This window comes from Narcine bancroftii, chromosome 7 (genome assembly GCF_036971445.1).
Source record: "Narcine bancroftii isolate sNarBan1 chromosome 7, sNarBan1.hap1, whole genome shotgun sequence".
Classification (NCBI taxonomy): Eukaryota; Metazoa; Chordata; class Chondrichthyes; order Torpediniformes; family Narcinidae; genus Narcine; species Narcine bancroftii.
This window is the reverse complement of record NC_091475.1, coordinates 11,585,740-11,613,280: the sequence shown is the minus strand read 5'-3', so window position 1 is coordinate 11,613,280 and position 27,541 is coordinate 11,585,740. Positions and strand designations below refer to the sequence as shown.

The 27,541-nt window shown below is 41.5% G+C and overlaps 1 protein-coding gene across 3 annotated transcripts in view; it reads right to left on the bottom strand.

The window, feature by feature from the left end:
* Positions 1-27,541, bottom strand: part of runx1 (RUNX family transcription factor 1) — a 198,215-nt gene that overhangs the window by 57,878 nt on the left and 112,796 nt on the right. The gene's annotated exons all lie outside the window — the stretch shown is intronic.

The following is a 27,541-nucleotide window of genomic DNA, read 5'->3' as shown; positions in this document are numbered from 1 at the left end:
CCAAGCTTTAAAGGTCTATTGATAACAAAATGGCCCAGATGGCTATAACTGTGTACGTGGACAGACTGTCCTTTCGGTTTGTGTTCACTAGGTGTGGGGCTAAAATGTTATGTGCAGAATGTAAGAAAGCGTGAAGTTTATATTTGCAGAAATATTTTCGTGACTGGACTCATCTATTATTGAAACGAAGGATCGAGGTGGAATTGCTTCTGCAGCGAAATGTATCAATATTAACTAATAATGTTGATTTTTTTTAGGGATTCTGTTCGGCTTTGAGAACACCTTTGGATTAAGATAAAATACACCAGGGACTTTGTAAGAAATGAATTAGGGTGTGTTATAATCGGTTTGACCATAAGATCTTGTGTGCCTCTTTGAGTCACCCAGGCCTTGAGGAGACTTCATTACCAGGTCAGTTGATTAAATTGACCGGTCCTGTCACTAGACTTGAATGGACGTGTCGAGTGGGGAAATTACCCTACGATCCAACTTCGTTTGATTGATTTTCAGCGTCCTTCAATAATGCCATTGTCTGCAGAGGCTCGGTATTTTTTTAAGGGAGCCAGCCAAATGACAATCGAAACGGGCCAAGTCCCAGCATCGTTTCGAGTTCAAACCACAAACGAGTCTGCTGATCTGAAAACGTGTTCACCTAGATTTTTACAACTTGCTTCGGCTTAAATCTTTCAAAGGTTAGTTATTTTAAAACGAACCCCTTTTTCACAATACTCACATTTCCCCCGGAATCAGCCTAAAACACATAAAACGTTCTCTTCTGGAACGGATGTGCCAGTGGGCAGAATGAGAAATTATTTTCATATTCTTGACCGCGCCGCTTGAACATATATTTAAAGTGCATTTCCAGTGGTTATCCTTTGTTAAGCAAAACATTGCTTCGTGCAGAACCTTTTTTTCTCCCGGTGTTATAGTAGAATTTACAATAGCAGTCGTTGTGATGGGACATTTGACCGAAAGGTTGTACAGGACTCCCGTCAGTAACAGCCACTGAACCCAAACATATCACTAATGCCAACATGACTTTTTCTCCACCTTTCCCTCTAACCTGCAACCCGTTTTCAAATGCAAAGCTGCCGCCTGCTTTCTCGTTCATTTATGGATCTTCCATGAGAAGACAGAATAACTGGGGCTACCCGTCGTGAGATCTCATCCCTCTTCTCAAGATCCGTTCAATTTGCAACTCACCTGACCGGTCGCAGTGAAATTGGAAAGTTTGCAGGCGCTGTGATTGTAGTAAAACCCACGCACACAAAAAGCTGGCGGAACCGTGCAGGCGAGTAGCCTTTCGCGACAGACCTCTCACTTTTAACAACGAGTTATATAATCATTATTTTAAAATATCTATCGAATACTGGGCGATCGTGTAAACTGTGCAATACCGGTTCGTTGCTATTGTATCTTTGCGAAGTCACGGCAGACATCGTGTGGGAAATCTGATCCTGGCAAACCGCTAATCCAGGTGTTAATGGCATTTGCACAGTTTTGTGCTTGAATCAGCGAGGCTGTGTTTTAAATGTGCTTTTTGTGGATCTACAATGTTGGATCTGTCGTGGTTCTGCTACGGCGAGATACCAATGTTAAAACCAATGCACCTTGCATTCACTTCTGAACGAATCTTGGACACGATGCCAATCCCGGGCCCCAGGACAGGAAATGTTTTGAGAAATCACTGTCGAGAATGGTCCCTGCGAAGGGCTCAGGCCCGGAACGCGAGTTACCTTTAACATCCCATGGATGCTGCGTGACCCGCGGAGTTCCTCCGGCAAAGGTGTGCATTGCACTCGACCCCAACACCTGCTCTTATTGAACTGACGGGGACGATTCTGATCTGAAGGACGTCGCTCGCATGGAACACCAATTATTAAGAGATGCTATCGCACAGCTAGGAATCGTGTCAGACATTCCGTTAAGATTCCACGAACGTTTTCGCTGACCATGGTGCTTACGGGGTCTTTTCCTCGCACAATGTTAGCGAATCCATTAAAAAAAATGTAACCCTTATTTGATTTGGGGTGGCGAGTTCACTTTCGTGGCATCGCGGCCGTTTGCTTTCGCTTGAGAGCAATCACGGCACAGGTAGGATGGTCAGCTCATCCCGAGAGACTTTGGGAATTGATTTGTGAGTTGTACGGCGCTCATTGTTGGGGGTGGGGGGTTGCTATTTGAAACCCAGAGATGGGAATCCAAGCACATCGGGGGCTGTTGACCTTGGTCAAATGTGCTGTCATATGGCAACGTGTCCCACCTCATTCCTGAGGCCGTCATCTCTCACTTGCGGATGAATTCGATGACCCGAGCGCACAGGGACTTTAAATGTATATTAAAGACACAAAACGTCAAGTCAATTGCTTCTAGGTTCAAAGAGAAGCAACCTGATCACCGCAATATTCATCATGTCATAGAAAGTAGTGTAAAGGAACTTTATCTTTGAGGGGTGACAAACACCCAACCTCTTCGGAAACTTTCTTTTATTTTCGTTCCAGACTTCGAAAGAGGTCTTGGTCCTGAATCACTGCGAGGTAAAACTCTTTGGTTACTAGCTATAGTTGTGACCACAGTTTCCGGGTTTGGACTTCGTTAGCTGGTTCATGTTCTCCCGATTTCTGGTGGCAGCCCCTGAATTCTTTCCACTTGCCACCTCCCACTCTAAACCGCTTGTGTTTGTCGAGGGAGCGCTTCAACAGTGGCTTTTCTATTCACCTCTTTAAGACGAGCGCGTCACCTTGGTTTTCGTACGCTTCTAGCCACCCTGTCAGTCACCGTGGACATGGAATGAATCGCTTCGCGGCGGTCAGGGGAAAAGGTGATGGGATGTCGATCCAAGAATAACATTCACAAGCCGAGGGCTCTATCCAAAGGGAAAAGTCCCTCGATACACACTTCTTTCCGCTTTAACTTAGGTCGCTAGGTATCGTGTTGTAGCGCCATTGAGGGCTCGAATATTCAAACAATTCCTGAACCTCACACAATCGATTGCCTTGCCAAAACTCGCCGAAAAGCAAATATTTAATGGCAGTGCAAGGAAGTTGCTTTCGCAGTTTCTGCTGACCTGAACTAGATGCAGATCTTATCTTGTTCCTAAGGTGAAGGCAGTCGTACCCCCCCCCCCCCCCCCCCACCCAAACCCCACTCTAGCTACATGAAACAACGCGTTTCATTCCCATTGTTCGGGGCAAGGCATCGCAGACATCATCAAATAGACTGTTTCAAAGTCAGAGGACCTGCTGCGATATAATATCGTTGCAAACAAACAATCTTGACATCTGTGCACCTATATATGCATGTGTGAAATACCACAGGCTCATCTGATTGAACAGGGAGTCGAGCTGAAGTGGTAAGGACTATTAACCACGACCAGCTCCGCTAATACATCACCACAGCCACAAGTTAAAGCCACAACTTGATCTCATAAACTCTTCTTAACAGGCCGATTCGAGGCCTTTCAAGACACTCGACTTTGCTCAATGAAAGAGTGCAGTTGTTTCCAGATGTTGATAGCCTGTGTGTCTTTTTTTTAACGTGTGCGCGCCCGCGAACACGCTCGGATTATAATGAAAGAACAGTAAAAAATATATATATAACATTTCCAGATCGTCTGAAGTTCCCCGAGAGATACAATTAACAAACCGCTCATTTGGTGCCAAAGGACAAAATCCTACGCATCTATTCAGTGAAGACCGTGAAATTCTATTCTATTGATGAAATAAATCACGCCCCCAAGTTGCATCAAATGCCCTCGAAATCACTTGCCACAAGAATAAACGTGATTACTAAACGTGCTGGATCAAACACGTTCAAACAAAGTTATTTGATATTCATCGTGTCTTATAATTGAGACAAAAAATACTTGACAATCATTCTGAACAATTAGAAAGGTAACGCACGCAAGACGCTGCAGAAAGCAGCGTGAAAAACGAATGAAATTCTACGCTACCGAAGAGGTTGGTTGCTGCTTTTCCGTCTGGCATCAGGTACATCGCCCATGGCAGGGGCGAGGATAAACCAAACTGCCCCTTGTTCATGGACAACGTTGGCCAAATCGGAAATCGTTGGTGGAATTGAGGCACCAGCTGCGAATGAACAGGGCTGGGGCACGGTGTTTGCTTTTTCTTGGACTTCATCTACCCTAGAGATTATTAAATACTGACTGGCAAATTGGAAAATGGCATGCAGTCATGCTTAATACGTTTTTCACTTACCAAACTCACGGGAGAGTTTGATTCATTTTTTGCCTGGGGCATTTAAAACCTAGTAATTTCAATTAGACACTGAAATGATGTTCACCTTTTCCATCATGTTATTTAAACTTGAGTAGCAAGAGGGACTTCATTGTTCACATAAGTATTATCTCAAAGTACCTTCTCCTTAGAATGGTTTAATATACAGAAGTGCTGTTAAACTCAGCAGACCAGATTTCAGATTTATTGTTAGAGTACATAATTGGCATCTTATACAAGCCTGAGTTTCTTTTTCTTGCAGGCGAGGCTGAATTACCACTTGTTCGTAATGCAAAAAAAACTGTACACAATGTACACCTGCAAACAAATAAAGAAATGTAAACAGACTGACTGTGCAATACACAGAGACTAAAAGAAATCAACAAATAAAAGTCCTTAAATGTGTCTCTGATTAAGTTTGTTATTGAGGGGTCCCATGGTGGAGGGGGAGCAGCTGTTCCCGCATCAATACCTCTTTCCTGATGGCAGCAGGGACAACAGAGCAACGATGTGCCGGATGGTGTGGATCCTTGATGATTGCTGCTGCTCTCTGATGGCAGCGTTCCCTGCAGATGTTCTTCGTTTTGCTTAAGATGTCCTGGGCTGTGTCCAGGAACTTTTGCAGGGCTTTATGGTCAGGGATATTGGTGCCCCCATAGCAGACGTTGATGCAGGTGGTCAGCACACTTTCCCTCGCACATCTGTAGAAATGGGGTCACACAGTTGGTGTAGCAGTTAGTGCAATGCCTTTACAGCACTAGCGATCAGGGCCGGGGTTCAAATCCCACACTGTCTGTACAGAGTTTGCATGTTCTCCCCTTGTCTGCAAGGGCTTCATTTTCCTCCCAATATTCAAAACATACTGGGGGCGTTGGTTAATTGGGTGTAAATTGGGCGGCACGAACTCATAGGCCAAAATGGCCTGTTACCATGCTGTATGTTTAAATTTGTTTTTATAAATTATAAATTGGCAAGGGTTTCTGATATATCAAACCTCTGCAAACTTCTGAGCAAGTAGAGGCACTGACGTGCTTTCTTCGTAATGCCATCAAAGCGTGGGGCTCAGGAAAGATCCTCTGAGAGAGTGATTCCCAAGAATCTAAATTTGCTCACCCTCTCCACTTCTGATCCCCCAGTGATCACTGGATCATACACTTTCTGGTTTTCCCTTCCTGAAGTCAAAAATCAGCTCCTTACTTTTGGTGACATTGAGGGCGAAGTTGTTGTGGGTGCACCATTCAGCCAAGTTTCCAATCTCCCCACCACCCTCCTCAGTATGGTGACTCATCACTTTAAAAAAAAACCTAGTCACGCATCGTCTATAGGAAGGGCCTGATATGATCCAAAAGCAGGTAGGCACCAGTATAAAAAGGAAGGAGGATGAGGGAAGATGGGGCAGGAGAGGGAACACATGCCAATAGGCAAGAGGCCATGATGGATATCATAGTTCGAATGATTTACTAGAATTCTACCAGGAATGACAGGGTTAGCATATGACAGTCCTTGGACTGTACTCGTTGGAGTATGGAAGCATGAGGGTGGGAATTGCATAGAGGCATTTTGAATGTTGAAAGGCCTGGACAGAGTAGATGTGGCAAGGATGTTTCCCATGGTAGGAGTTTCAGGGCAAGAGGGCATAACTTCAGAATAAAAGGGGGTCACAGAAGCATTTCTTTAATCAGAGGGTCATGAGTCTGTCGAACGTTGCCACAGGCAGCTGGGGAAGCAAGGTCATTGTGTATATTTAAGGCAGAGATTGACAGGCATTTGATTTGTGTTCTTAGCCCACTTCTCTACTCACTTTATACCTACAGCTGTGTGGCAATAACATCATCCACAAATTTGCCGACGGTACCTTGATAATGGGTTGTATAAAAGAAGGGGATGAGTCAGCGTACAGGAGGGAGATTGAAAACTTGGCTGAATGGTGCATCAACAACAACCTTGTACTCAATGTCACAAAAACTAAGGAGCTGATTGTTGACTTCAGGAAAGGAAAGCCCGAGATGTACCATCCAGTGATCACTGGGGGATCAGAGGTGGAGAGGGTGAGCACATTTAAGTTCTTGGGAGCCACTATCTCGGAGGATCTTTCCTGCACCCAACATGCCAATGGCATCATGAAGAAAGAAAGGAGTTTGTGGAGGTTTGGTATGACACCAGAAACCCTGGCAAATTTCAACAGATGGAAAATGCGCTGACTGGCTGCATCATGGTCTGGCATGGGGACACCATTAGTCAAGTGTAAAGCCCTCCAAAAGGTAATGGACAGAGCCCGGGACATCACAGGCAAAACCCTCCCCATTATTGCGCACATCTACAGGGAACGCTGCTGTCAGAGGGCAGCAGCAATCATCAAGGATCCACACCACCCAGCGCACGCTGTTCTCACTGCTGCCATCAGGAAAGAGGTCTAGGTGCCACAAGACTCACACCACCAGATTCAGGAACAGCAGCTACTCCTCCACCATCAGACTCCTCAACGACAAACTCAATCAGAGACTTATTTAAGGCTCTTACTTGTGCACTTTATTGATTTTCTTTTTTATTTTCTCTGTATTGCAGTTTGTTTACATTCATTATTTATTCACAGTTCTTTGTTTACATGTTTACGCTGTGTACAGTTTATTTTTAACACTACCAATTAGTCGTAATTCTTGCTGCCCGCAGGAAAAAGGAATCTCAGGGTTGTATGCGATGTCATGCATGTAATGTACTCTGACAATAAATCTGAAATCTGGTTAATCAGGGCATCAAGGGTTATGAGGAATGAGGCTGAGTTGGAGGATGGATCAGCTCATGATTAGAATGGCAGAGCAGACTTGATGGGTTAATGGGCCCACTTCTGCTCCTATACCTTGTGATCTTATGAATGGTGTTCATTTTTCATTGCTTTAACATGTATATTAGCCCACTTCTATTCAATGAGTAGATCCAAATAGCAATAGCCTAAAATGTGTGAAAGATTCACCTAAACATAACAAAGTCACAGAGTCCTCCTTGCCAACAAGTTGTTGATCCCATTTGTCTGTGAGCTGATTTCTTTTGCATTTACTTGAACAATAACATCTAAGCAAAACTAGAAAAGGCGGGAAATGAATAGGGCAGGTAGCACTTGTGGAGAAAATGATGGTGTCTACAATTCTAGTCAAGCAAACTTTCATCAGAATTGATTTGATGATGTCATTGGCCTGAACATTAACCCTTTACCACCTGATCATTTCAGTATTTGATGTTTATTACAGCCTTCCTCCATGCAAAGGACATTGCTTTTGAACATTTTCTAAAGAATATGTTCTGACATTCAGACACACTATTGACCCTTCAGCTCATGCTATTGTCCCAACCTGTATCAACGGACTGTGGAGTTTCTCCAGCACTTTTGTGGACGCGTCAGACCTCAGCAGGTGCAGATTTTCTTGTTTGACTAAATAAGCCTACTCCACGATCAATCTGTCCCTTCCCTCCCTCACAGCCCATAACCCTCTACTGATCTTACGGCATGTGCCTACGAGTCATTAAAATGTCCCTGTTGTATCAGCCTCCATGTGCCTTCCAGGCACCCACCACTCTGTGTAAAACACCCAACTCTGGCATCTCCTCTAAACCTTTCCCTCGCTTACCTTGAACAGATGTCCTCTGGTATGGGTAAAAGGTGTCTGCTCTCTATCTATCCCTCTCAAGGTCTTACACATCTCTATTAAGTTGCCTCCATCCTTCTAAAATGGTTAACAACATTGGGTTGATGATATAAAGATGCAGCTGTTGAAAGATTATTCGCATTTTTGAAGGGTTAATGATGAATTGAGAGTTAATTGGCTAGTGGATCTTGAAAGAAAAAACTGCATTTATATATCTATCACCTTTCACATATGCAGGCTTTGTTTATAACTGGGTGCTGGAGGGCAAGAAGGGCTTTGATCATTGAAGACTTCCTAATCATGTAGGTTTGGACCCGGAGTTCAGGTTGTTAATGAAATGAGCGTGAATCTGTGAAGATGCAAAGGCTTCGGGAGTGATGTAGGCAAATCCACAGAGACTCGGTGTCTCCGAGGGGACTCTCCTTTGCTTCTCTTTCTTTGATTGTTAGGGGCAGCGGGCAATGCTCACGGCAGGCAAAAGTTATACATTATACTCACGCACAGTATATTACATTAACGTAACATTGAAATTAAATTATCAACCTAAAGACTGCAGCTGCAGGAGAACTCCACTACCTGCAATTTTCCTTCCAAGTTAGAGTTAAAAATATATGAAACTGTTTGATTAAAATGTGGAGTACCCTGGGTGAAATGATAGGATTTAAATGTAATGTATCCTTTTGAATGTTAACATCTATCCACGTGTACTCTGCATTTTTGGATGTGAAATTTCAATTGTTAATATAAATATTGAAAAAAGAAATATATAAAACACACAGAAATACTGGAGGAACTCAGACGGTCTTGCAACGTCCACAGGAGGTAAAGATATATTACCGACATTTCAGGCCTGAACCCTTCCTCAAGTTATAAGCTTACATCTTGAAACATCCTTAATATAGCTTTGCCTCCTATGGATGCCGCGAGACCGTCTGGTGCCTCCAGTATTTACTGTGTGTTTTATATATTTCTTTTTCAATATTTCTATTAACATGGAAATTTCACATCCAAAAATGTAGAGTCTGCGTCTGCAGACTTTGGTGTTTCACTTAGAAATAGATAGGCGGTTCTTCACTGTTGCTGGTTCCACATCCTGTCACTCCCTTCTCCAATGGCATTGTGGGAGCACCTCCATATTTTAACCATTCAAGATATTGTCTCTCCACCACCTTCTCAAGCACAGTTAGAGATGGGCAATAAATACTGACCCTATCGGCCATGGGAGCGTCACAAAGACTAATATTAGAAGAATAAACAAAGATCCCCCTCATATTCACTAATTGCAAGGAAGCAAATGCTAACAAAGAGTTCAGTGAAATCTGTATGTTATGAGAATGAGAAGCATTTACAGAGAGCCTACTTCAGCAGTAATTTTGTTTATTTGCTGCCTTCCTCCTGCCCCTAGTTCCTGCTGACATGTTGTTTCCTATTTGGTTAGTAATTTATTTGGAAATGAGAATAGAAGATTAGTCCTGGGACCGATAAAAGGCCATTCTGCCCATCCAGCGCTCACCCACTCATCTCTGGCAACTTTCTGGACCGGAACAGGTTATTTGATCTTCTTTGCTGCCAAAATCACGTCCCTCCTGCTGCTTGTTGAATTAGGAATGTGTCCAGTTCTTCTTTCAATGCTTCATTTATTTAAATATTAATAAATATTACTTGCTGTTTGCCAGTTACACGTAATCAAAGCCCAGAAGTTTCAGTATCATTTATAAGAAGCGCATCGGGTTATACTGCGTGGGCTAAAGTCTTGCCATCAAGTGGAAGTTATTCCATAGCCAGAGATGAATAAATGAAACAACTTTAAATGTATGAATACTTCATGAAGTTGCTGGATATTAGATGAACAATTAAAATAAAAGGATATAGTAAATGAAGCAGGAATGTTATTAGAACTCGTATTTATACCCTAGCTTGTTTTCTGTATTCAGTCTCACACTGTGCTTCTTATCCTTTGGTGTGTTAGCACATCAGACCTATTGTAAGATGTCTGCAAGTGTTCCACTTATTTACCGTACTGTTCTTTCTTTGACAGGGAATATATTCAGGCTTGTGATGGTTCATGCACACCCCTGCCTCTTGCTTTACAATGATCTGAAGGAAGATGGAACAGCCCATTCATCTGCCCATTGCCACCTGACCACCTGACCACAGAAATGAGTAGAGGAGCTACCATGGGGAAAGATTAGTTAGAGTGAAATTCTCGTGAGCAGTCCTCCAGCAACAACCCCTGGATAAAATCGTGAGCGTTGAATAGGACTGATCTTGGAAGCATGGAGAGTTCGCTGACACTTACCGGCTCGAATTAAAATTGAGGACCAGCCACTTCAGTGTGGCTTCATGTAGACAGGATCTTTGGAACTAAACAAAATGGCAAGTTTTGAAAAGAAACAGGGAAAATAAACAGAAGAGAGTAATTAAGAAAGAAAACCATCAACCCTAAAAAAAAAACCCAAATCTCTATCTTGCTTTGTTTCTCAAGCCTATCAGATACAGATGACATTAGACTCATTTATTCTTGTACCACAGCTTTTCATCCAATGTTAATGGACCACTGGTGTCTCACAAGTTAATTTCTTAAGAAATAAGTCACATATTAAAGAGCTTTGCTCCAAGAGAATAACTGATTGGAGGGACTAAACGCCTTGCCCTGCCCGAAATTGTTAGTTATTGAACAGTAAGTCTTGCAACAGTAAGTGGGAGTAGTTTGCACCCTTTTGTACAGTTTCACAATCTTTTCCTTTTAATCTAATAGCTGAGGCAATATTATTTGGTAATGTGTGTTATTGTGACATTTCTGCTACCGATTGCCAGCCTGATGTTTCAGCAACTTATAAACAAGGTGTTTCCTGATGGAACACAGTGATCAGGTTCAGCCTGATATTTCAATGAGCTAAAAGGCTTCTGCCGAACATGAACTCCTCAGAAAGCTATACAAAGTAGGATAAGGTTATCAGTGTGGTAGTTTGACACCCACCATTGATATCATCACCTGCTCTTCTCAATCCCCAGCATGCATTGCCTGTACTCCTGCCTGTCCAGTAATTCTGATGAGGCCGCAGGGCACACTGTCTTTTTTTTTGCACTTTATTTGAAGGCAGAGTTTCAGATTGAAGAACTCAATCTTTGTTCTGTTTAATAATTCAAATGGGAGTATTGTGTGGATGCTCTTAACTGATACTTAAAAGTAATTAATTGATTTTCTGACATATCACTTAACAATTTATTGCACTGACATGAAGTTAGGATCTTCTGTTGATTGGAATGGATGATTTGATGGTTACTCAGGCATTAGTTTAGCATGGAAAGTCTGGAAAACCATTTTCTCATTGCAGCTGGGAGAAGGACTTAGTATTTCAGAGACAGAAACTTTTTTTTTCCTGATTGCTTCTGAAGTCAAGGATTCATCTTGTTTCTGCATTTAGAAATTTAATATTCTTCTTGCCACAGGCTTGATCAATGTCTTTCTTAATTGCAAATGTTCTAATGTTCTTAGTTGCTTTCAAAAAATGCAACATTTGTTTCTTGTAAAAAAAAATCCAAGGCCGCTGGGTTGAGGAGAACAAAATTCGGGCATCGTTGAGGTACCATAAGTTACAGTTGATCATAAATGTGGAAGCTGGAACAGTGACAAAGATTTTATCTTTGAGAAATGCTATAGTTTTCCACGTTAGACTAGATTACAAATGAAGGAACGAGGAGAGAGGAACTGACTGGCTGAAGTGGATGAGATTCTAGGCTTTCAACAGTCATAGCCCGCTGCAGTTTATGTTGTTTTCTAGTATAAACTTCCTTCAAGGGTTCAACATGAGAAAGTTTTGGACAACTCTGATTCGGTCCCTAATGAATATGTGGCTTCATTGTTAATATATTTCTCAAATAAATATTGCCATTAATTGAAGATGCCACAGTGTAGGGATGGGGACAATGTCAGATATTACTTTGGATTTTGGGACTGTTTCTGTGGCAGAATTTTGATTACCTCTGCCTGGCTTTGTTTGATGTTAACTGGGGGCCTGAGATGGTAGTTCCTCTGTTATCTAACTTAAACATCTAGATTTAGCTTGCAAAAGGATGCAATTCTGATAAAGCACCTGATGTATTTATCCTTCAGTTTGCCAATTTTCATTTTATATGTACTGTATGTGTGACAAATCATAAACCTATTTGTAAAAAGTACATGCATAGATCGACTGAAAAACCAAGTCATTTTACTCTATCATGATTACAGTTCCATTTGCAGAAAAAATGCCTTTCTGTTGTGTCTTAATCAAAAGTAAATAGTCATTAGTTCTTATGTTCGCTGGCACACGGTAGGCCCTCACCTGCTCACACAGCATCTCCATTGTATTTGAGAGTAATTCATAAAGTGAAACACTATCGTTGCTGAGATCATTATTCTGCATAACTGCATATCTCTATTTCTCCTTGTAAGTTCAGGAAATGTTCTTGCACAACTTCCTAGCTGGGAGAAGTAAACAGAAATGACACATACAGGCTCAATAATGAGCTGAGCCATTATTTTAAAACTATATCAACTGGCCTTTTCTAAAATGATGCAAGTTGTAAAGCAAGGTTCTATTTGGTCTATCGAACAAGATGTCTCCGAGGAGGTAGTTAGACAAGCAAATTTTGCATTGGCTTTAAACCTGAAGGTGTTTTTGAGATTGTAGTGGATGGGTAGAAATGCTATGGTTCATGCCTAGCAATATTGCATTCTCTTCGATCTGTGCCAAACCCTTGAAAGGTAGAATGGCCAAAGGAAGAAGCTACAAGCAGCATCCTAGCTAATGGTTCAGTTGCCCCAGTATTGTGATATCTTGCCGTATCAATACGGTTAGAAAGGGGGTTAAAAAGAAAAGGCACTGTTCCCTTCCCAACTTCAAATACATTCAGAGAAAATTGTGCATTTTTCCCGATGCCCCAGCTTATTTTTATTTCTCTAGCAACGTCAATTGAATAAAAGAATCTAGTCACAGACATTGTGCAATCTTGCAGTGCATGAATTGGTAGCTAGTTTGCTGCATAACAGTGCAATACACAAAACTGCTGGAGGAACTCAGCAGGTAACCCAACATCCATAGAAAGTTAAAGGTAACTAACATTTTGGGCCTGAGCCCTTCATACACTGACTATACTTCAAAGGTACTGAATAAACTTTTAGGAAATAATATGTCAAGAAAAGAAATGGATCATCCAGCATATTCCATATCACTGATCCTATGGGATTTTTGGGCATGAAGGATGACTATTTGTTGCAGGGCCCAGAAATTTATTTGAGCCTTTCTCCCTTTCCTTTTGAAATTTTGTGAATGGTGAATTTTGAACATGCAAGGTGATGAACATGGCAGATGAACGGATGGCAATTTGACAGATGACATATTTAACACCTTTGTGAAAGTCAGCTAAGGCTGGCATAGACAAGAGGTGTCCAATTCCACTGTAACTGAAAATGTGGACTACAATCATTTATCTGGCTTCGTGTCCAATGGGGCAACAGAGCTCTTCACAGGAGTGGAATTCAATGTGAAACCCTTCCAACCCAATATCCATTTACGTTTCAATACACAAAAGTGCTGGAGAAACCCAGGAGGTCACTCAGCATTCATCACGTAGCAAAGATAGGTAACCAACATTTCGAGCCTGACCCCTTTGTCAATGCTACATAAAGAACGACGCGTGACTTGCTGAGGTTCTCCAGCACTTTTGGGTGCAATCACAAAGTCTGCAGATTTTCTTGTTCCAACCCATTTACGTTTGTTATATGATAAAAAAATACATTTAATTAGGTTGGAAAGACTGACGTGTGGATCTGCATTTGTCATTTCACATACTGCAAGGTAGTTGGATTAAGAATAGAGCATCACCGGGGGAAGAAATCTGTGGTTAATAATTTACAAGCTGGTTTGGATGGAGAAAGTATCTCGGATTCGCTGAAATGATTGATTTTCTGACACAACAGCTGAAGTTGCAAAGCAGTTTCTTACAGCAAACGTGTCAGTAATTCAAGCCATCCCATTCTTGAAAGGATTTTTATCTCTTGTGCTTTCCAGTGCCTCACCGCAGAGAGAGAAAAAAACTTGAGAACAGTGACGAGAAGCAGACTGCAAATAATGAAGCTGCATGGGTTTTGTTCACGTCAAGTTTTCGGATCATTATCAGCTGACTATTTTGAGTTATGAATTTGGGACAGTTTAAGAACTTCAAGCACAGCTGCTGAATTGTGTGGTTAAATAGTATTCTTACGGAGAAAAATATGAATGAGGTCCCAACGAAGATTGTGGTGGCGTCGATAAGAGTACAGCACCGTAGAAGTTGGATGAGATGAATAAAGGAAGTACAGCAGTGCCGAGGGGAGTTCTGCTGTCCCAGAACTCCAGCACATTTTCCCGGTGAATGACGGGCTTTCCCTTGGTCAGTGGTTCTCAACCCTTTTTGGTCTAAGGCCCACCTGGCTTCCAGCCTAACGTGCTATGGCCCACTGGCGGCAATGACTGTGCAATATCTTCAAGTCAAAGGCAGCTCTGTAAGAAGCCCGTATTTGCCTAATTTAAAGTATTTTATTACTTAACATTTTTAAAGCATGCTGTGACCTGCCATGGCCCACTGGTTGAGAACCATTGGCCTAGGTGCTCTAAGTTTTTCCCAACATCCTGAAGATATGTTTCCTTTTGTGAGTTAATTAGTTTCTGCAAACTATCCTGAGTGGAGGTGGATGCTGGAAGAATCAGTGTGAAGCTGATAGAAATGAGTGGGTGAATGGAATTGATGGGTTTGATCACAGATAGACTGACTAGCCTAATTCAAATATCAATCATTGCAATTGTATTCACTTTATTGGTTCTAACATGATTAATCACATTTGCAATTGCTAAGAAATAGCAGGGAAAATCAGCATAATGAATGAAATATACATGTTGCTTCAAGTCATCAAAAGGTTTGATTTATGACTTTTCATCAAGACTAATCACCACCATTAAAAGGAGTAAAACACAAAAGTCTGTAGACGCCATGACTGAAGTAAAAGCACAATGTTGGAGTAACAGTGTCAAACAGTGTACGTTATAGAGCAAAAATAAAAAAAAACCTTTCGGGCTTGAGCCTTTCATCAAGGTTTGTAATTTGAATATACCTTTTAGATAGACTTATGAGTGTGGAGGGAGTGGAGAGACATACATTATATACAGGCAGAAGAAATTCAATTTAATTTGGCATCATGTTTGGGCTGAAATGGCTGATCCCATGCTGTGCTGAATGGTCTCTAACTTGAAATGTGAATTCAGTTTCTCTCTCCACAGGTGGTGCTTGACTTGATGAGAACTTCCAGAACTTCTTGATTAATTTTAAATAAATACAATTTGGGTTTGACTTTACAATTATTTTATTAAATAAATGGAGAAAACCAATGACTTCGGCAGAAGGCTTGGTGTGACATAGAATGTGAATACTGGTGGCTGTGCTCATTTTTGAGTGATGGTATTGCAATGGTTTACTTTTTCATTGCTTTCTGGTTTTATGCCAATGTAATATTTGTGAAAGGTATGTTCAAAAAAGATTAACTAATCATATCTGTAACAGAATCCGGTGTTGCTTTACATTCAATAGGGGTGTTCAGTTTAAATTCTGAAGAGATTTCATAAGATCTACAGAAAGAAACGATTTCCTCTTATTGGGAAGTCAGTAATGAGGAAGTCAGTTTAAAATTGTCAGTAAAGCAGGAAGTATCAGGAGATTTTTGGAACATAGAACAGTTCGGCACAGAAATAGGCCCTTTGGCCCAGAATATCTGGGTTAACCGTGATGCCAAATTAAACAAATCCTGTCCGCCTGCACATTGTTTATTCTGTATCTTTCCATTCGCCTGTCTAAATGTCTCCTGAATACCACTGAAGAGGGCTCACAAAATCTTTAAGGACCCCTACCACAACATCTTCTAGCTACTCCCTTCGGGGACGCGATACAGGAGCTTCAGAGTCAGAACCACCAGGCTGAGGAACGGCTTCTTTCCTCGGGCAGTACTGAATGACTGATGAACTGCTCATACAATTCCTCCAAGAATTGACTATTATGTAACAATATTTACTTATTTTATATATGTACTGCATATAAATTGTTTGTAAATATGTGTGCTATGTCTTCATGAGCTGGTTTTTACACCGAGGACCGAAGATCGCCATTTATCTACCTATCCCTCTTTTAATTTTATACACATTTATTGGGTCAGTCCTCAGCTTCTGGTGCTCCAGGAAAGCGATCCACGTTTGTCCAATATCTCCTTTCAGCTAATGCTCTCCAATCCAGGTGACATCGCAGTGAACCTCTTTTGCACCTTCCTTTCCCTTCAGCCAGAACTGCACAACCAAAGCTTTACAGAGCAGCAACATGAATTCCCAATTTTTTATACTCAAGGCCTGAGAACCTCTTCAATAAACTCTCACTTCTGCCTTCTTGATATCAACATGCCCTAAATATTAGCATACACCATGCTGATCTCCTGAACCTTCACCTCCTTCTCCTTGGTCAATATCAATATGGAGTTTCATTTAGTATTTTCCCTACTTCATCTGGCTCAAGGCATTTGTTCCAGTTTTATCTTAGAATGGTCCTATCCTAGCTATCTCTCTAGCTATCCTCTAGGTTTTAATGTATGTATAAAATGCCTATGGATTTTCCTTAATCCCACTCACCAGGGTTATTTCATGGCTCCTTTAGTCCTGATTACCTGCTTGAGTTTTGTTCTACTTTCTATGTCTTCCTTAATTTTAGCTTCTGATACTTCAGATATGCTTCCTTTTGCATTTTGACTAAATGTACAAGATCTCTCATTTTCCAAGGTTCCCAGTCCTTGCCACACTTATCTTTCTGCCTCAAAGGAACATGTCGGTCCTGAATCCTGATCATCTGGTCTTTAAACAACTGACAGTTCCCATTTTTTTTCCCCTCAACGCAGTGGGTCATCAAAGTGTGGGTTTGACAAGAAAAGGATGAAACAGAAGCTAAAGATGTCTTTTCGGACCAGAGGGTGACATGGAACTAAGAGGTGAGACTTGAATGTTTCGGACCAGAGGGTGACATGGAACTAAGAGGTGAGACTTGAATGTTTCGGACCAGAGGGTGACATGGAACTAAGAGGTGAGACTTGAATGTTTCGGACCAGAGGGTGACATGGAACTAAGAGGTGAGACTTGACTGTTTCGGACCAGAGGGTGACATGGAACTAAGAGGTGAGACTTGAATGGTTCAATCAGTTATGAATAATTGTGATTTGAAATATTATGTCATATTCCTGAGGGGAAACAATCGGCAGAACAATGTAATAGTGGTTTTAGCCCAAATTTTATGGCTAAAATAGGAAAAAGACAGCTTTGAAATGAGTTAGAATCGGAATCAGGAATTATTGGTCATGAACAAGTCATGAAATTTGGGGTTTTGCATCAGAATCTCAGTGCAAACATACATATTTATAACCATCTTATGACATTACTATATAAAATAATATTAACACTAACAGTACCTGAAAAGTCAGGCTTTTTTGAAAAGATTTATTTTGTTAGATTTCAAATAATGGGAGTTTTTATATAAAAGTTATGTCAAAAATGTTCCTGCAGTTTCTGTTTAGTGTTCTTGAGTTGAAGAGGTGGTTATTATTAATAATTTACATAGAACCGCAGTGAGCTCACCACAATAATAATATTGAATAATTAATATGTAATATTAAAATAATATTAGGTGCTGGCAAGCATGCAGCTTTCCTTCTGCATCCCTTTCCAGACTGACAGCTGGCTTACAGATTGTCCTATTGTCCCACGAAGACAGCTCTATATTCCTTGAAATAAAGGAAACTTTCACCTGGATGAGCAAAACTCTTAGCAGCATTGATAAAACTGCTATCTCTCTTAATGCCTTCATTGGATGCAAACCTCCCTGCTAGGATTAGCATTTATTGTCCACACTAATGGGTGTTGTATTCAGAGCTTCCAAGGTAGTATCAGAGGGCAGTTAAAAATTAACCTTTATGAGCAGATCTGGGATCACAAATATCAGGCCAGGTAAGGATAGTAGACAAACCAAAGTTAACCAAATTGATTTTTAAGATTATAACTTGTGAATTTTGTTTTTGTTTAACTACTTGAACTTAAACTCACCAACAACCATGATGGAATTCAAACTCTTTGGCTTGGCTTCGCGGACGAAGATTTATGGAGGGGCAAATGTCCATGTCAGCTGCAGGCTCGTTTGTGGCTGACAAGTCCGAGGCGGGACAGGCAGACACGGTTGCAGCGGTTGCAGGGGAAAATTTGTTGGTTGGGGTTGGGTGTTGGGTTTTTCCTCCTTTGTCTTTTGTCAGTGAGGTGGGCTCTTCAGTCTTCTTCAAAGGAGCTTGCTGCCCGCCATGATGGAATTCAAACTCATGACATCAGAAAATAGTCAAAGCATCTCGATACTCTCCAATAATTTAACCATTACAAGGCCATCCCCTGATTGATTTGCTGATATCTTTTCATGCAAAAAAACTGTCCTTGCTGGACCAGGCCCTCTGCATGACTTCCATTGACATTGGGTGCTATGGCTCCCTCCATGATGAGGAGAAGCCCCTGTCCTCTATCACTCCATCCCCAACACCCTGTAAATACTCAGCACCTCCTCATGCCAGTTAGACATAGGCTTTGCCAATGACACTTGTAATCCGAGAACAAATTATAATAACATCAACTGAAACTCAACACAACCAGTGCAAAACATATTAACTATATAACCATATAACCACATACAGCACAGAACAGGCCAGTTCGGCCCTACTAGTCCATGCTGTAGCAAATCCCCACCCTCTAGTCCCACTGACCAGCACCCGGTCCATACCCCTCTAGTCCCCTCCTATCCATGTAACGATCCAATCTTTCCTTAAATGTAACCAATGATCCCGCCTCGACCACGTCTGCCGGAAGCTCATTCCACATCCCCACCACCCTCTGCGTAAAGAAATTTCCCCTCATGTTCCCCTTATAATTTTCCCCCTTCAATCTTAAACCATGTCCTCTAGTTTGAATCTCCCCCTTTCTTAATTGAAAAAGCCTATCCACATTTACTCTGTCTGTCCCTTTTAAAATCTTAAACACCTCTATCAAGTCCCCTCTCAATCTTCTACGCTCCAGAGAAAAAAGCCCCAGTCTGCACAACCTTTCCCTGTAACTCAGACCCTGAAATCCTGTCAACATTCTCGTGAACCTTCTCTGCACTCTCTCTCATTATGTTGATCTTGCCATAGTGCTCAATGCTTTCCAGAAGCTTTATTTTCCAATGACTTCATTGCCTAGTGTGTATTGTTATTTATTTAAATAGCTCATTTGCATCCATTTCCTGTCAAATCTTCACTGCACAGTAAAAATGATATTACACGACAAGCAAGTCTTTCTTTAGAAGACTTTACATGGAATTAGAATGGCCAATGTGAATCATGTTTTCTTCCATCAGACTAATCTCACCCAGAGCCACCTTCCTGTTAACTTCCTACTCTCTAGTTCCATTTGTTAAAGGGGTTGCTTCTGCTCCAGGTATCTAACTGCCAACCTCTCACTGGGAAATATAGTGGCATCAGGACAAATATTGTGTGCTTATTCGAAATGTTATATAATGCACGATATGCATCATTCTTTTTAAAAAACTATTCAATAAATTTTGTTTTTCTGCCCTTTCATCAAATGTACCTGATATATTTTTTTGCGATCAAGTTTGTATCCCATGCAATTTGGAGGCTATTTTCAGGCTTTATGTACCAGAAAGTTGTAATCACAGCATTACTAACAGTTACATTTTCTTTCATTCCCTTCTCTGCTGACATCCTTGGCCTCCAGTTAATTGTTCCCCTGCCAGTGGAAATTTTGTTCTATTCAAAACCCTTCAGAACTCTCAACGTCTCCACTTCATTTCCCCATAAGTTTTGAAGCAATGCACTTGATTTCACAGGCCAGATCTTGCTGACCTGTTTCATTCCCCCTCCAACTCCCCATAGCACAGAACCGACATCCAATATATTCTCAAACCTCGGTCAGTTGTTGAGGGGGATTTCCTCTGGTTTGAAGCATTTAGGCAAGGAAGATCTGCCCTAGAAATGTTGCTTATACCTTTGACACCTGGCAATCCCACTCCCCAGCTTTGCTGTCTGCCAAAACTGTGAGAGATTTTAGATAATACTTAAATCTGTCTGAATTGGAAATATTTGCAAATAATTTGGAATAAAATTAAATAATTTTAAAATGGAAATTTGCTGCTGCCTTCTGATCCTTTCCCATAAATTTCCCATTAAAATAAGTGGTGCATTGATTCTTGTTCCTGCTGCAAATGGGTACAGAATCTAAGTCGGAGGTGGTTCTCCAGCATATTTATCTACAGGGGATTTGACTGTCTTAGCACTGGTCACCCCCTCAATAGATCTACCAACCCCACTGTAGTGCTCTTCTGTGAACCAGATGGATTTCAATGTAGATTATAAGGAATAGACATGATATGATATATCACAATTAAAATGAAAGCTGCTCCACTGCCTTAGTTTCTTCCCACTGAACAGTAATTCTTATAAAGGGCAAGATCAATTTTAAATAAAACATGAATAGATATAACACTGGCTGGATGTGAATGATATTAGCAAAATAATGCAAATCCACAAGTGAATTGCAAAATATAAAACTAGTAAAATATTTATAGTTCGCACTTAGTGAATACTAAAAACTTTGCCAAGTGTTAACTGTAGTATTGGTGGCTGGAGGTTAGTGTTCAAACGCAGGCTGTCAGCAAATGCTTTCAGCCAATGCTTTCAGCCTGGCTGTGGTAGATTAATGTACCATATTTAAAGGAATATAAGCTGCTGCTTTGAATGCACCCATAGCAGGTGCAAGTGATCAAGGACTTTGGTCTGATCCCTTTCCTGTTCCTGATATTACCTTTTGTTCATCTTTGAACATTATTCCAGAAGTTAGACCGCTATAAAATGCAAAGAATTTGCTGTGTTTGTTTAGGTCTAGCAGCAAGGAAGCCTGTACCAATTTTCATTCATTAAAAAATGTGAGAAATATTGGATACACGTTTCACATTGGTGTCAACAATTTTCCATGTGTTTATAATGGAACCACTTTTATATTGCCTTGGCACTACAATATAGATAATGCTAGGTCAGTGATTCTTAATTTTTTTACCCCACTCACATACCATCTGAAGTAATCCCTTACTAACCACTGAGCATCTTTGTCTGGATTTTCAAACTTCTGTCTGTTTTTAAAAAAAACTAAAAATGCTACATTTTATCGATATGGAAAAATGTATGAATTAGGATTAACAGGGCTGTTGGGTCCCAGAGACTAATTTGTTGCTATGGAACATCTAATTGCAAATATCAACACTGCTTCCCCACCTATTCCCAATAACTTTTACTTGCCTATCCAGTTTATACCTCCATGAAAAATATACAAACTCTCCAATTCTGTTGTCTTTGAGGAAGACAGATCTGGAAACTCACTTGTCTCAGGGAGAAAAACTTGCACCTCATCTGTTGTAACTTGTTTCCACACCACTTTAGTGAATTTGAGGTGACTAATGAGGGAAATATGGGAGCTGCAGCCTCTTCTACAAGAGGGGCAGGAGGGTGACTGACCAGGTGAGTAGTTGGCAGGATGGTGTAGGCACAGTTGTTCTCAACCTTTTTCTTTCCACTCACATGCCACTTTGTATTCCGTATGCCATAGGTGCTCTGTGATTTGTAAGGGACTACTTAAGGTGGCATGAGAGTGGAAAGAAAAAGTTTGAAAACTATTATTTTAATCATCCCTAATTGACTCATTACGTGCACGATTCCATAACCCTAAAGGAAATTTCAGTAACAATTGGGTTCTCAACCTTCCCTTCCCACTCATATACCACCTTAAGCAATCCCTTACTAATCACAGAGCAGCGATGGCCTAGGGATTACTTAAAGTGGGATGTGAGTGGCAAAGAAAAGGTTGAGAAGCACTGGAGTAGGGCTTGTGTGCTCCTGATGTATGGGTTCCAAGTTCTTGGCACCACTTTATCCACTTTGAGCAGCCATGGCCAAAGATTCCCAGGAGCCTGTGGGCATCTTGCATTTCTTCAAGAAGGCTTTGAGCACATCCTTGACTATTTTCTTTCCTTTATGTGCCTGATCAGCACTTTCCATAACAGAGCTTGGAGTAGAATGATAGTTTTAGGAGCCTTGCATTGGGCATTCAAACCACATGGTTGACCATCAAATTTGGGTCTCATTCATGAGGATAATGGCAAAGAAAAGTTGACCAGAAGGTGACAAAGGACCTTTCTAGGTGACTTCATCTGGTAGGAAGAGACGCACCACCTGGCAGAGAGGGCAAACTCTAATAGGGCTCTTCTCGTCACAAAATATTGGAGCTCATCAGATTGAACACACTGTTGTTCCAGAGAGATGACACTACTGATCCATGCATTGGCTCCTGCTGGATTATATCATTGTCTGAACAAGCAAACACTTCACTTATCTTTCAAGAAGAATCAGGACAGGCTTGATGTAAGGCATTGTGGATTGGATTTCCTCAAGGGAAAAGAAACAGCTTGGCAGGTACCTGAAGGCAGAGGTCCTGCTGAAAGCCTCCAAAGGTTGGATAGAGAGAGTTCAGGGGATTCCACAAATCTCTGATAGCCATGGCATTTGTGGGTTCCTCCTGCAAGATCTTCCTGTAGCCCAAACACTTCAAGCACCAACACCACCTCGTCTAACGCAGAAATGAAAATGAACTGCTCAGAGACTGATAGACAGACATTATCCACTGTGACCAACATCTATAAAATCACTTCCATTCTGACTCTGTGTTCCACATGAGCTCTCTGACACTCTCCTATAAATGTCTGTTTAGGCCAAACTTGCCCCACATTTGATTGACAGGAAGTTGTAAACATAAGAACATAAAAAATAGGAGCAGGAGTTGGCCATCCGGCCCATCAAGCCTGCTCTGCCATTCAATACGTTCATGGCTGATCTGACGATAGACTCATCTCCACCTACCTGCCTTTTCCTCATATCCCTGAATTTCCTTACCATGTAAAATCTATCCAACTTTGTCCAAAATATGCTTACTTAGATAGCCTCCATTGCTTCAATGGGCAGTGAAGTCCACAGATTCACCACCCTCTTGGAAAAGCAGTTCCTCCTCACCTCTGTCCTAAATCTACTACCCTGACTCTTGTAAGGTAAAACATCATGAGATGGGAATGTGTAAGGAGTTACCCTGTACAGGGCTGTAACAAGATGTGAATGCATCCTTGTACTTACAAGATAAGAGAGACATTGATGGATTGAGAGGCAGGAAGCTAGCAGGGAAAGGATAGCAACAGTTTTAGTCATTGGACAAGTAATGATATGATGATGTTCTAAGCATATATCCAAGGGTATAAAAAATCACCATTTTGCTGATAACGGCAGAATGCATTCTCCGACTAACATGGTTAGTTGCAAGTGTTACAATCCGGTAATAAAGAACAAAGAACCCTGATTTCGACTCAGTCTGGTGTTTGTCTCACTCATTCATGAACAAAGCAGACCTAACACTCTTGAGGCTATGACCCCAAGTTCTAGTCTCCACGCCAATGGAAACAACTTACCTACCTCTATCCTATCCATGCCTTTCATAATTTTATGGAATTATGTAAAGGATATCTCCCAACTCCATCACAAATCCTCATGGAGATCATTCTCGTCATCCACATCAGGAGAAGAAGAATATGGAATTGCAATGGCCCAAAAATAGCCAACCTCTTCAAGCTGTTGTTAGAACTCAAAATAAAGGCTGTGTTACCTCAATTATGCAAACCATTCAAGCAAGGCTTTGTAAGAAGTCATAAGGTTTGCTTAGACAAAAGACCAGTTAGATGACTTTGTACGTTACTGATCACATTTCCATAGAAATCTTTTACATAAATTTACATAAAATATTTATGACATTATACTAATATCATGCTATGTTTCTGTTAGTGCTGTTAACCGTATTACTCCAATTAATTAAGTGAATGCCATCTTCTAAATACTGCCATGTTGCTTTGGCTCTGTTTGTTCACCACTGCAGCATTTTAAACCCATTGTTGAGATTGGTATTCACTGAGTCTCAGGTTAGTATCCCAGTTCACTTAAGGAATCAGAGACCCCTGATTTTAAAAGCTGCACAGGGGGTTTGAGTCACAAAGGGGTGGTGGCAAATACTCCAGCTCCCTCAAGATGAATCCACCTCAATTGCATGTCAGGACCTACTTGGGGAACACCATAAGCCAAAGATGGACGGGACCAAGGAGGTGGTTGAACAACAAGGAGTGAAGAAACAGGAGCAAGAATCGGCCATCTAACCCATTGAGACTGATCCACTGTTCAATAAAATCATGGCTGACCTAGCTGTGGACTGAGCTCCCTTTACCCATTTCATTACTTATTTATCAATGTCTTAAATATATTTAATGAGACAGCCTCGACTGTATCCTTCGGCAGAGAATTCCACAGATTCATTACTCACTGGGAGAAGCATCTCTTGTTTTAAATCTACTTCCCTGAATCTTGAGGCAAGTTCTAATCTCACTTACCACTGGAAACAACATTCCTGCTTCTATCTTGTATATTCCTTTCAGAATTTTAAATGTTTCGAGATGATCTCCTCTCATTCTTCTAAATGCCATGATTACAGTCCTGGGAGACTCAATCTCACCCCACAGGTTAGCCCCTTCATCTCTGGAATCAACCTGGTGAACCTTCTCTGCACCGCCTCCAAAAGAAGTAGATAATTTCTCAAGGGCAAAACATGAAACTCCGCAGATACTGTGATTGAAGTGAAAGCACAATGCTGGGGAAACTCAGCAGGTCAAACTGTGTACTTTAAATTGCAAAGAAAAAGAGTCATAACCAACATTTCAGGCTTGAGCCCTTCATCAAGGTATGAGTGAAATGTAGGCAGGCGCCTGAACCAAATGGAAATCCTTCCTCAAGAAAGGAGACCAGAACTGCACACAGCACTCCACATGCAGCCTCACCAGTACCCTGTACAGTGTTAGCAGAACCTCACTGCTTTTAGATTCAATCTTCTAGTATGTCAATTCCAATTCCATGCATCCTTTATGTGGCTCTACATGTCAATGGCTCAGTCGCAGAGGGAGTGGGGAGCACAAACTTCCTTGGCGTCCATTTGAAGGATGACCTATCCTGGACCCACAACACCTCCTCATTAGTTAGGAAGCTGTAGCAGCACCTACACTTCCTAAGGAGGTTGAGGAGGGCCACCACCCTAACAACATTCTACAGGAGCACAATAGAGTGTGTGCTGGCAGGCTGCGTCATCGTGTGGTTTGGTAGCTGCAAAGCATCGGATCAGTGCACACTCAAGGATTGGGATCACCCAGTGTGGTAACTCATGGTGTCACCCTCCCACCATGGAACTCCTCCCATACCATACAGAATCCTTAGTAATGTTTTTGTACTAATGCTACCCGTAAATTGTAATTCCCGTAGATCACTGAATGTCATGGCAACAGCAGTGAGATAAACAACTCACGAAATTAAAATTACATCTTTAAATTACAATATCATACGCACAGCCTAAATGTATTTATATTGACATACTAGCTAGTAGGCCTCTTCTTATCAGGAGCCCCAAGGATGCAAGGATCTGGTTCAGGCTGGTACAGTGACCTAAGGAAGTCTATAGCTAGTACTGCGCTTGCTTAATGGAGACATGAATATTAACTTAAATGCCCCTAAGGAGGGAATGAACTAATTAACATAACATGTGATGTATGAAGAGGGAGGAACTGAATGATACCTGTATTGATGGAGGGAAAAGGAGAATGCTGTAATGTATTGGGATTCTGATTGGAAGAAGGTAAATGAAGGTGGGTGATGTTGAGCGCGGGACTGTACAAAAGAGTGATGATTCTGAACCTCCGGTGTGTCTCCAGACCAGGGACACCCGACTCTGCAGAACTGAAATAAAGCTGAATTTGTTCTCCAAGACTTTGTCTCCAGAGTAATGATTGTGAACACTTTATATTTCACAAGCTTGGGGACTCGTCTGGGATACTCAACTCCCACTGCTTGGCGACTGGCTATCGAAAAACGAAAAGGTACACCCCACTGATTTCAGTAGTCCCCGATTACCTTGCTTGCCGTCAGCGGTTTGAGCGAGTGATATCCGGACAGGAGACTCTGGAGGACAGGATCTAGGGAAGCTCCGGTAGAGGGAGTGGAACAGAAGAAGGGACTCCGGTAGAAGGAGTTGTTCGGATGGGGCAACTCTCATGCATGAGACCCGGGTAAGAAAAATTGACTATTAAGTACTACACAGGTGACTGGGATTCTGTCAGGAGTGAGTGATCTGACAAGGATATGGGTTATAAGAGAACCCGAGAGAAGAAGGGACTCCAGAGTGGGGGTCCCAGGATTGACATTCCACCTGATAGTCCATTGGGGTGGATGTTAGGAAACTGGGGTCGGGGAAGGACCCAGGGAAAGACTAAGGAAACTATGATAAAGTTTTGTTATTACAAATGGCCTCAGACTCCGATTCTGGGATCTTCGGTTTGGTGGCCCCGACTGGGATCAGATGAAGATTGGATATGTCAGAAATTAAATTTATTCATAAATGAAAGAAGTCTTCCAGACCCGGAGGACTCAGATTATGCAGCATGTTGGATCCGGGTGACCAAATTGTTTAAGGTTGCTGTGAAATCTCCCCTCATTCTGCTACACTCTATGGAAAAAACTCCAAATTTGGTCTCACCAATGTCTTATATTTTATCATAACACCCTAACTCCTGTGCTCAATACTTGGACTGGTGAAGGCCAACATGCCAAAAGCTCTCTTTACAACCCTATCTACCTGTGATGCCACTTTCAGGGAATTATGCATTTGTATTCCCAGATCCCTCTGTATTACCACACTTCTCCATGCCCTACCATTTATCATGTATGTCCTACCTTGGTTTGTCCTTCCAAAATGCAACAACCTCTCACGTCTTTATTAAATTCCATCTGCCATTTTCTGGCCCATTTTTCCAGTTGGTCCAGATCCCTCTGCAAGCTTTGAAAGCCAAACCACAATGGTCCCAGCACCGACCCCTGAGGCACACCACTCGCACAGGCCTCCAGTCAGAGAAGCAATCATCCACTATCAATCTGTGGCTTCTCTCCTATATCCAATGTTGAACCCAGTTTACTACCTTACCATAAATACCAAGTGTCTGAACCTTACTAACTAATCTCCCATGTGGGACCTTGTCAAAGACCTTTTTAAAGTCCATTCACAGCCTTTTCTTCATCAACTTTAAGGATAACTTCCTCAAAAACCTCTGTAAGATTGGTTAAACACAACCTACCTTGAAAAAAGCCATGTTGACTATCCCAAATGAGTCCACGGCTATCCAAATACTTGTATATCCCATTTCTAGAACATCTTCCAATAATTTACCAACTACCGATGTCAGGCTCACTCGCCTATAAATTCCTGTGTCACTTTTTTAAACAATGTATATTGTTATATATTGTACATTATTATTGAGTTTATTGTTATACTCAACGTCCCAACTAGTGAATGCAAGCATTATATGCACCTTACCTACTAACCTATCTACTAGGATGGCTACTTACAAGGA